The sequence below is a fragment of the Vigna umbellata genome, chromosome 5 (assembly GCF_029865625.1).
Source record: "Vigna umbellata cultivar VRB3 chromosome 5, Vumbellata_1.0, whole genome shotgun sequence".
NCBI classification, from domain to species: domain Eukaryota; kingdom Viridiplantae; phylum Streptophyta; class Magnoliopsida; order Fabales; family Fabaceae; genus Vigna; species Vigna umbellata.
Window position 1 is genome coordinate 19,079,680 of NC_142169.1, and position 10,396 is coordinate 19,090,075.

The 10,396-nt window shown below is 29.3% G+C and overlaps 1 pseudogene across 1 annotated transcript; it reads left to right on the top strand.

The window, feature by feature from the left end:
• Positions 1-5,717: 5,717 nt before the first annotated feature.
• LOC124822441 (uncharacterized) lies at positions 5,718-10,058 on the top strand (annotated as a pseudogene). The gene is made up of 8 exons (XR_015779904.1): positions 5,718-5,921; positions 6,746-6,861; positions 6,950-7,059; positions 7,271-7,457; positions 8,159-8,383; positions 9,178-9,249; positions 9,356-9,416; positions 9,498-10,058. The product of XR_015779904.1 is annotated as an uncharacterized LOC124822441 (transcript).
• Positions 10,059-10,396: the final 338 nt, after the last annotated feature.

Consider the following 10,396-nt stretch of genomic DNA (forward strand, 5'->3'; position numbering starts at 1 on the left):
TTCTAGTTCACAATCACTCAAATCAAATATAAAAATTATATGCAATTAAGTTTTAATTTAGTATAAAATCTAAATAGAAATACTGATGGTGATAGTTATTCTAAAATTTGTAAACACTTTTTACAAAATATATTATAAATACTACTGAAAAGACATGTACGTCTATTTATTTTTTATAATAAAATTATAATTATAAAAATAAATATAAATAATTTGTATATTTACTTTTATTTATTTTGTGAATAAATTTTATTTATTTAGTAGATTATTTTTTATTTAATTTTGAGATATAATTTAATTTAAAAAATATTAAATTTAAGAAATCAATTAAATTTAAATAAAACTGAAAATTTGACAGATAAAAATGAGGAAAAAAAATGCAAACAACAAAATATGTCTATCAGTTCATTCCTAATTTTAGGTAATAAAATGTCTACCGTTCATTTGTCTTTGTTTGAAGAGTTGTCAAGAAAGGGTGGCAGAGGGTTTGCTAGCGATGACTCACGGTCTTTGTCTTCGAGCTTTGTGTCTTCTTTGATCTTTGAGATAATCGAGCAGGATAGCGACTCGGCTGGCAATTCGATCGGTGTATACAGTGATAGAACCTTTTCTAACATAACAATCGATCGTCATTATGAAAGAGTGGAGACTGGTTGGTAGAGTGAAGGGGATGAGTTCCAACATACCTTGTCGGTGAGCCCGGGTTATAATTGAGTGTTTCGTGAAGTGGGTGAATATAACACCTACTTTCGCTTGAAGAAAGACCTGGAGAAGTGGGTTGAATGAGTCTGTGCAAAATGTGGAGGAAGTCGCTCTTATTAAGTTGGTAGCCGAGCGGGTATATCATGGGAAAGGAGATAGTGTTGAAGATTTTCTCTTCGTGTATACCTATCTCTTCGCCCAGATGTTTGTTCGAGTTCCCTTTACCAACTTCTGAGCGTCGGTGTTGAGGAAATTAAATGTGGCTCCCACCTAGTTATATCCAAACAGTTGGGTATGTATGCAAGCGTTCACAGTGATCTGCTTCGCCCTCGACTTAACTCCCACTCCTACCATTTTCCTCCATTATTTTTGTGTGCGACTGATCGCCAAGCAAGGTTGGGGGTCTTTGATCTCCATGGAGAATAAGTGGATGTTTAAGCCGTTCACAAACTCTTTCAAAGGATTTAAAATTAAGTATTTCAAAATCGTAATAAAAGAGACTGGTCGCTCGGAGTTTTTTTTATGATGTCGGGCATCCAAAGTTCCTTTTTTATTGGACAAAGAACCCCCGGAATGTGACCTTTTGGTCACCAAAACCACTTTGAAATACCCAATTTTCACATCAACCTTTGTTTAAGTTGCAACGTATGTGAAAAAGTTACACCTCATTCACTAATTACTCATGTGAACATTGTATCATTAAGGATTTAGACATTGTCATGGAAAATGACTAAATTGAACAAAAATTACAAAAATTGAGACCACTTTGAACGGCCGAAAAAGTTGAGTCCTACTTTAAACAAAGTTGACAAAAACTTAATGCAGCAAATCATATCTTCCTATAACTGAAAAAACTTAATGCAAAAAATCATAGCATAATATCAAGATATTGATTCTAATTATTATCAGAAATATTTTTTTTATCAAAATCATATCTTCCTCTAAAACAAGAGATTTTAAAATATTTTCTTGTGACATGTCTCATGAGGGATGTAAAAAGAATAAAGAGTGGAGGTGTTTATTTCAATTTTTTTATTTTTTATTTTTGAAAACAAATTCAATTACCTGAACGAAATTGGACATTAACAATTGTTGCCAACTGGAAATCACAATGTATTGTCACATACGATATTGGTTTCATTCCTGGTGGAATGTTTGCTGAGAAACTTTTCAACCACTTGATTTCACTACCAGTCATTTCAAGAGCAACAAACTTAAATTTCATTGTTGATCTTGCAATAATTATTTGTCAGGTTGATATTTGCACTACTACTGAGTGTGAATATATAATCTCTAGTGGATTTTTGTCTCATCTGAATCAAAGAACCAATTAACATCATTATACCCTTCTAGTACATTGGAAAATACACTACATTCAGTGATATAATCCATTGAATCTCTTAGGTATCTCATAAGTCTTGCAACTACATCCAAATATTCCTGATTAGGAATTGAGTGTACCTACTCAGTTTACCTATTGCATAAGTAATGTTTGGTTAAGAAAAATGCATTAAGTGCAATAAGCTCCCAATTAACTGGACATACTAAGGTTGAAAAATAAATTCTCCTATATTTTTCTTTAATTTAGAGTTAGCATCATAAGGGGTACTCACTAGTTTGAAATCATAATACCCAAACTTCCTAAGAAGTTTCTCAATGTATCGTTCTTGTGATAGTAACATACTATCTCCCTTAGTTATGATTCTAACACTTAAAATTGCATTGGATTTACCCATGTCTTTCATTTCAAATTTAAATCCTATAAACAATTCAGTCCTAGAAACTATGTCAATACATGCACCAAAGAATAATATGATGTTCGCATACCAACATATAATGACATATTCACCATTTTCATATTTATAGTACACATATTTATCAACATCATTAAGTGAAAAACCATCACAAAGGAACATATTATCATGTTTTGCATGCCATTGTTTTGGTGTTTGTTTCAACCCATACAAAAATTTTAAAAGTTTGCAAACTTTATATGCTTGACCAAGTACAACACACCTTTTAGGTTGAGTCATATAAATTTCCTCCTCTAATTCACCGGTTAGAAAAAAAAAAGTTCACATCCATATGATGTATCACTAGCTTATGAATAACTGTTAAAGCCAAAAAGTTCACATCAGATTTTTCTTCATGGGATTTCGAAATCCAATGAAAGATTTTTTTTATATTTTTTATCAGATTTCAAAATTCGATGAAAGATTTTTCAAAGACTTTATCGATTTTCAAAATCTAATGAAAATAATTAAAACTATTTATCGAATTTCGAAATCTAATGAAGAAAAAATCCTTTATCGAATTTCGAAAATTGATAAAAAAGTTTTTATATCAAATTTTAAAATTGAAGGAGAAATCCTTCGGATTTAGAAATCCTTCGGATTTAGAAATCCTTCGGATTTAGAAATCCGATGAAATAAAAGAAATGAGGTATAAAGCTTTTTGAATTACAAAAAGATAATTTTGAAATTTTAAAAAAATTTGGATGTAAAACTGTCATCGATAAACCCAACACCTTTTACTTGATATACATACCCAACCCAAATTTACATTATTATTTTTATTATTGACATACCAAAATGGTCCAATAAACATGAGATCTAAATATAGATTTGTATAAAATATTAATAATCCTGAAATATTTATGATATATAAACAAAATTCAATTTACAATAAACTAATTATTATATCTATTAATATTGTTATATCTTTAGTCTATCTTATTTATTGTTATACTAAAAAGCCTACAAAATCCAATAAATACTCTAATATTATTTACTCTATAATCTAACTCCATATTCATTCTTTACACACAAAATATTATTTACTGTCTTGAACGTGTAAAATTATGGTAAAAACACTTAAGTTTTTTTTAAAAGATATAGAAGTGAAACTAATTATTAGATTTTTAGAGTGATTGAACAATTTCTTAAACGAAACTTATATATATAAGTATTATCAGTTAGTCCATTGATTTGTTTTAAGCTTACAAAACCATAAATTTTCAAGATATTACACATTTATTGGTATATTATTAGCAAAGTATGAACTTTAAAGAATATATATATATATATATATATATATATATATATATATATAATAAATAAAAATATAAATTATATGTATTAGGAAGAGAAAATACCTGTAAGTTATTATGTACAAGTGAAAGACAAAAAACAACATTCATTAACTAAAGAAAGTTCAGAGTTAATAGAGTTAAACTTGTGTAAATGTATTTTCTGCTTATGTCATTACAATTTTGTTTTGCTCTCAACCACGTTATTATGTAAGTAAATAAAGATTGGTAACATACATCAATTATTGTATCAAATAATTTTAATCAATTTAACTATTGCGTTCTAAAAGTTATTAAATGATATAAAAGTTCTAATAAGTTATGATAAGTGTGTATTATAACAGAACTGACAAATTAAATCATTGTGATAATTAATCATTTAAATAACATATTATAATCATCAGCTTTGTTTCAACCATTTTGCTTAAAGCAATTTCAAGATAATAAAGTTTGCTTGAGTAAAATCAAAATACATTAGGGTGATATACATTTTTTAAATCTTTTTATCAGACAATTTTATTCTTTAATGATTTGTACCACTGTATAAGAGATATATTGTTTTTGAGTATTTTTATTGTTATTTTATATAAATAATTTTATCTTTTATATATACTGCACAATTTTTCTACTCGAATAAATATATATATATATATATGTGTGTGTGTGTGTAGAAATACATCTGCTGAGTTGAATTTATGTTTTTTTAATCCAAATAATACATTTTTTAAAAAGTGTATAATTTTATATATTTAAAAATTAATATATATATATATATATATTATTTTATCATTTTTTATTTATATATTATTTATAATTAACAATAAATTATATTTATAGCAATATATATAAATAATTTTTATTTAATTTATATATTTTATATTCCCAATATTTTAATTATATTTATTACGATAATATATCTTTTATTCTGTATGTAATATTTTGTATTTTAGTTTATTCTTAATTTTATTTTAAAATAAAAACTGATAATAAATATTCATATATATTAAATAACTGAAAATACCATTATTAATTTTATATAAACTAAAAAAGTACACTCAGGCAAGCATGTGGTATTTTTCCACTGGTATCAAACTAAAAAAAAGAGTTGTTATCGTTATCATATATATATATATATATATATATATATATATATACTTTTAGATTTACACTTTTTAAAACAAAATACTTTATTTCAATTTAAAGAAACATTTGGACTTTTAAAAGAGGAAGAAAATGGATTTATCTGAAAAGAAAACATAATTTCGAATTTTAACTTACGGTTAAATATGTTTTTAGTCCCTAAACTATTGACCGTTTCTGGTTTTCGTCCCTCTTCCAAACTAAGGTACGATTTGATCCTCAATCTTTAAAAAACGTTCGTTTTAATCGAAAAAATGAACGTTTTGAGGACTAAAACGAGGACTAAAAACAAAATTTTGAGGACTAAAACGAACGTTTTTCTAAAGAATGAGGACCAAATCGTACCTTACTTTGGAAGAGGGACGAAAACCAGAAACGACCAATAGTTTAGGGACTAAAAACATATTTAACCTTTTAACTTATTGATCAAAACAAATTTATTGTTCAATAAATAACTGATATATGTAAACAACATTTAAAACAGAAAATCACACCCTGTACTCCCTATTTATTACTCCTTTTAAAGTGGATACAATACACTTAAATAAAATAGTAATGTTTATTTATCAGAAAATATTGATTTAAAATTATAATAAAATAAAAATATATTTAATAAAAATTTATAACTAATTTATGATAGTAACTAACCAATAATTTTCTTATCAATTAACATTATTGAATGTTTAAAAACATATTTCCTTGTCTTAGAACTGTGAAGTCCCTTTTCAAACTATGTAATATCATTTGATTAGTTTTGTCTAGGTAGAACAGGGTAAAATTTATCTAAGTAAAAAAATAATACAAAAATTGAATTAAGAGTGAGAAACCTGAAAAAAATAAAATAAAAAATAAAGGTAAAGTGTTGAACTTGAATAGACTTATGGTTTACGGGAAGAATCTGAGCATTGAAGAGACAACAAGGGTAAGCAGTGTCTGAGGGAGCAAGTGATGATGGAGTACACTTACGACACCAACCACTGCACTGTTCTTGGTAAACCCTCTCTTCTATTTTCTTCTCTTTTCTGGGGTTACTTTTCATTTTTTTTAAGTTCACTTCCTTCTATTTCCCCTCTTGCATTTTTCATTCTTTTTTGCCACCTAAGACTAAATAAACAAGTAATTAAATAAATGGGCACTGAACCCCTAAAAGTTATATGCAAAGGAATGAACTTTATGTGGTTTTTTTTTGTTTCTGTGTATATGTACTGTTTGTTGTATCTTATTTTTTTATTTTATGACACTGATTGAATACACGAATAAATAAATAGTTTTTTTCAAAGGGTGATCATGGGGTATGAGGTTTAGAATGACCGACAGTACTTGTGCTGCCAAGATTCTTGGTGGCATTAACTGACTTTTTGGTAACCCTTTTGAATTTTGTCTTACATATATTTTTGCTCTAATTTTTTATGGGGAAATAGTTTTTACTAAAGGATGTATGACTGTTGGTGGTTTTATTTATTGAGGAATGGACCCATGACTCATTTTATAACAGGATTATCTGTCACTTTCTCTAGCATGTCCCACTTGACTCCACAACATCTGATACCATAGCTAGATGTGTTATATGTATAGTTGTGTTAAGGATTCTAATAGCATTTACACTTTCCCCAATTTAAAATGTGCTTGTAATTGATCTTAAATGCTATTAATTTATAAGATGTGCATGGCTTGTGGCTGCTCATGTTATATGTTGATTAATTTTTTTCAATGCAAGTAAATGTTTAGTGCATTATGTGAATTTATATCACTAGATCACTGAGGGTTGATGTAAAATGTTTATTGATGACTGGTCTTTACATACATTAACTACAGAACCTCATGGGATAAGGGATGTAATGGACTTGGAGCATCAAATCCACTATCTGGAAACTGAGGCTTATTGTTCTGTTTTGAAGGCTTTCATTGCTCAGTCTGATCTTCTTACTTGGGTGACTTAATATTTATTCTGAACCTGTTCTCTGTGATCAAGTTTGATTCATCTTGAGTATGCTGCTGAACATTTGTTTGTGGCTGTAGGGCAAAGAGGGGCTTATGACTGAGCTGCGAAAGGAACTAAATGTTACTGATATTGAACATGGAGAAATCCTAACGAAAATCAATTCCGATGAGCTAATTAAGCAGATAAGGTGATTGTCTTCTTGTTCATATCCTAATACATTGATTTAAACATGGTTAAGATTACGGTGATACTTCAGCATTTCGATAAAAGTGGACACACTTTTACTTTCTTAGTTTACACATTTGCTCACTCTAGAAGAGCTAAAACTCTTATGCACATTTGTTTTGATTGTTGTAATGATCCAGAATCATTACCAATTTTGGCATTTTGTTTCCCAGGGAGCAGAGGAAATTGTCATCTCATGCTAAGGATTATATTAAAGCTAGTGCTCCTCGTTGTGCTTCTGCTTCAATGGGAAATGCAGTGATGAAACTGAAAAATCCACCCTCTGCTGCGATTTATACTCAGAAGATGTCCCGCGGCCAAACATGCCTTGTTTCTATTCCTACTCCTTCTTCAACGCCTGTGAGTCAATCAAGCCTAATACAAATATTAAATTTGTATATTTGTATTGCATTCATGCTTCATTTAGAGTCTGTTTGATGTAGATTTTAGACACTCTTGAAACAAGGCCTGATTAATGAACATCATGCAAATTTTTTTTTGCAGAGCTTAGGAGAATTGAATATGGGGTTTGAGAATTGAAGTTGGGGTCTAAAAGTTAAAATGAGAAACTGTTAATTGTCCTTGAAAATCAATTCTCACACTTCCTAATATAATCTATTTATATAAATACCCTTATCATGCGTATGCAACAATTTAATGTAAGCATTCTTTTATGTGATTTGCTATCTGAAAATAATATTTTCTAACAATATCCAATGTTTTACCCTTTTAAGGTCAGCTCTTGTACAAATCAATTTGATTCTATTCACTGATCTTCTATTTATTTGTTCTCTGTTCGGTCTTCTGTTAAGTATATTTCATGGCCTTCATTAATGAATTCGTTCTTTTGTAAAAAACTATTCTAACGCAATTCGTTTTAAAGTTTGTTTTACTCAAAACTACTCTAAGTTCTAAATTGCTTATTTCAACAATTGATTGCCATACCTGAGTCCCCAGTTCACTTCATGCCTTCATTTGGTATATGTCATCATCATTCAGAACTACATCACAAAAAACTGCTGAGCCTCAGGCTTATTTAACTGTGATTTTGTCTGTGCCAGCCAAAATTTAATAATGATCCATTGACTGCGGAATTTGTCCATGGAAAAGTGCAACAATCTATGGAAATGTTCAATTATAGTGTTCAGTTACCACCTGTTGGTGGAGGGAGAGTGCTGAAAGGAAAGCATCTATTGCAGAAGGATCTTCACAGATCTCACTCTACCAAGTTAAAGAAAAGATCCGATTTAATTCAGCTTCGTCCAACAGATAAGGTTATCCATGATGTAAGTAAAATCCTTATTTGCATGTACTTTTTGATTGGCTTTTTGTTACTTTCATTTTCACTGGCTATTCACGGAACTTGTAGATATGAAGAGGTAACCAGAAAATACACTTTGTAGTACACAAAGCCATGATTAAATGTTGATCATAATCGTCTGTAAAAAATTCATGATGAATCCAATGTATGTCTGTGTGTAATATAACCTTGTTAGTAAAAAAATCATTTGTGGGGAATCTCTGCCTCTTTTATTTATGCAATCTATTTCTTGGGTATACCTTAGCTGCAATTTTTTTCTTGTCAGGACAAATTTTCCAACGTTATGCAGTTAAAGCCTTTTTAGCATCCTGAACATGAATTATACATTTATTTTTGTGTAATACTGCACTCTATTGCATATGTGTAGAAACAAGATTACTCAACTGTATTACGCAGTCCGAATCAAAAGGTTTTATGCCTAGCAAAGGGTTTTCCATTTCTTTTGTTTCATATAAAAGGGTGCTCATCTTTTCATATTCACATTTTACAGATTATTGATGAGTATGGAGGTGTTCAAAAAGACTCACTTTTTAAATGAAAATTTATAAATTATTGAAAACTTCACCTTAAAAAGCATTTTTTTGTATACTAGATAGATTGTTCATCGTGCATGGTCTCTTTTTATGTTATGAATGATGCTTGCTCAACGAGTTACTGAGTAGGTTTCTTTATGTTATGAAATAATGATTACTCAATGAATACATTGAGCACTCAGCAACCAATTAACATATACTGTAACATGTTCATTCTTTTTGGCAGGTTGAGAAGATGCTTTTCAGTAAAGAGAAACCTGACCCAGTTGATATTGAGATAGCAAGAAGGACTCTTAGGGTAATGTCTTTCTATTGAGATGCATTAAGTTACCTTAGATATATGTCTTCACTCTGTATACAATTCTAACAAAGTGTGTATGATATGAATATATAATTTGTCCCAGGAACAAGAAATTGATATAACCGAAGCACTTGATAAAGTGACTGATGTGTTAGAGAAGAGGGGTAAAGATACTTTGCCATTATTCTTCTTCTGTTTCCTCTTGGTCTATTTTCTTGATTGTATGAAACATTTGGTTTTGGCAGGTGATGCACCTAATAAAATGCAACATTATGAAGTCTCCACCGAATACTCACGGAGGACAAGAACTGATGACAAATGCTAATTTCTGCACTCTAATTGCTTATGGTAGGTTGAATGAGCTTGGGGAATCCTTCTGATATGTGCAGTTAGGGTGATGATTTCATGGCTTAGATATGTAACCTTTTTACACTGATTATAGAGGCTGGTTTTTGCTGGATTGGTTCACTGAATAGTTTACTAGTTCAATATTAAGTAGTAGCTAACTGATGTGAAAATGAACACTTTGACATGACTTCTTCCAACAGGCCTCGAATTCTACTATTTCAAACACCGTATTTAAGTATATATTCTGTTAGTTAGAGTCCATAATCTGTTCCTATTCTTCAGGCAATAGTTCAATATTTGTTGTTAGTTGTTAATGCTTCACAGTCAGAAATTGCTAGTATAAGACACAAGGTTATTGGTCTTCTAATTGTTCTTAGGAGCATTTGTTGTGTATGGATATGAATGTGTCAAAAGATTATTTTATATTCTAGTAAGGAAATTCTGGTCAAGTTGTAAGACCACTGTGAGTGAAAAACTTTCTTTTATGCTTTGATTGGTCAGAGGGTGGAAAGTGGAAGATTGATTTGAAGAAAAAGTGAATAAAAACTAAAATGGTTTGGTTTAATGAAAAGCTAGTAAATTTCAGGAGAAAGTTTATTAATATATGTGATTGATTTGGTTGAATTAATGAAGACAATTACGTTGTTTTTTAAGTAAAATATCAAAATTGTCTTTAGATATACTATTTAAAAATGTAAACATTTTGTGTTGACAAAGATAATTGTGAAAGTGAAGAAAACCATTTCTTAAAATATAAATGATTTAAAAAATATTATTTATGAATTGCTAAAGTTAA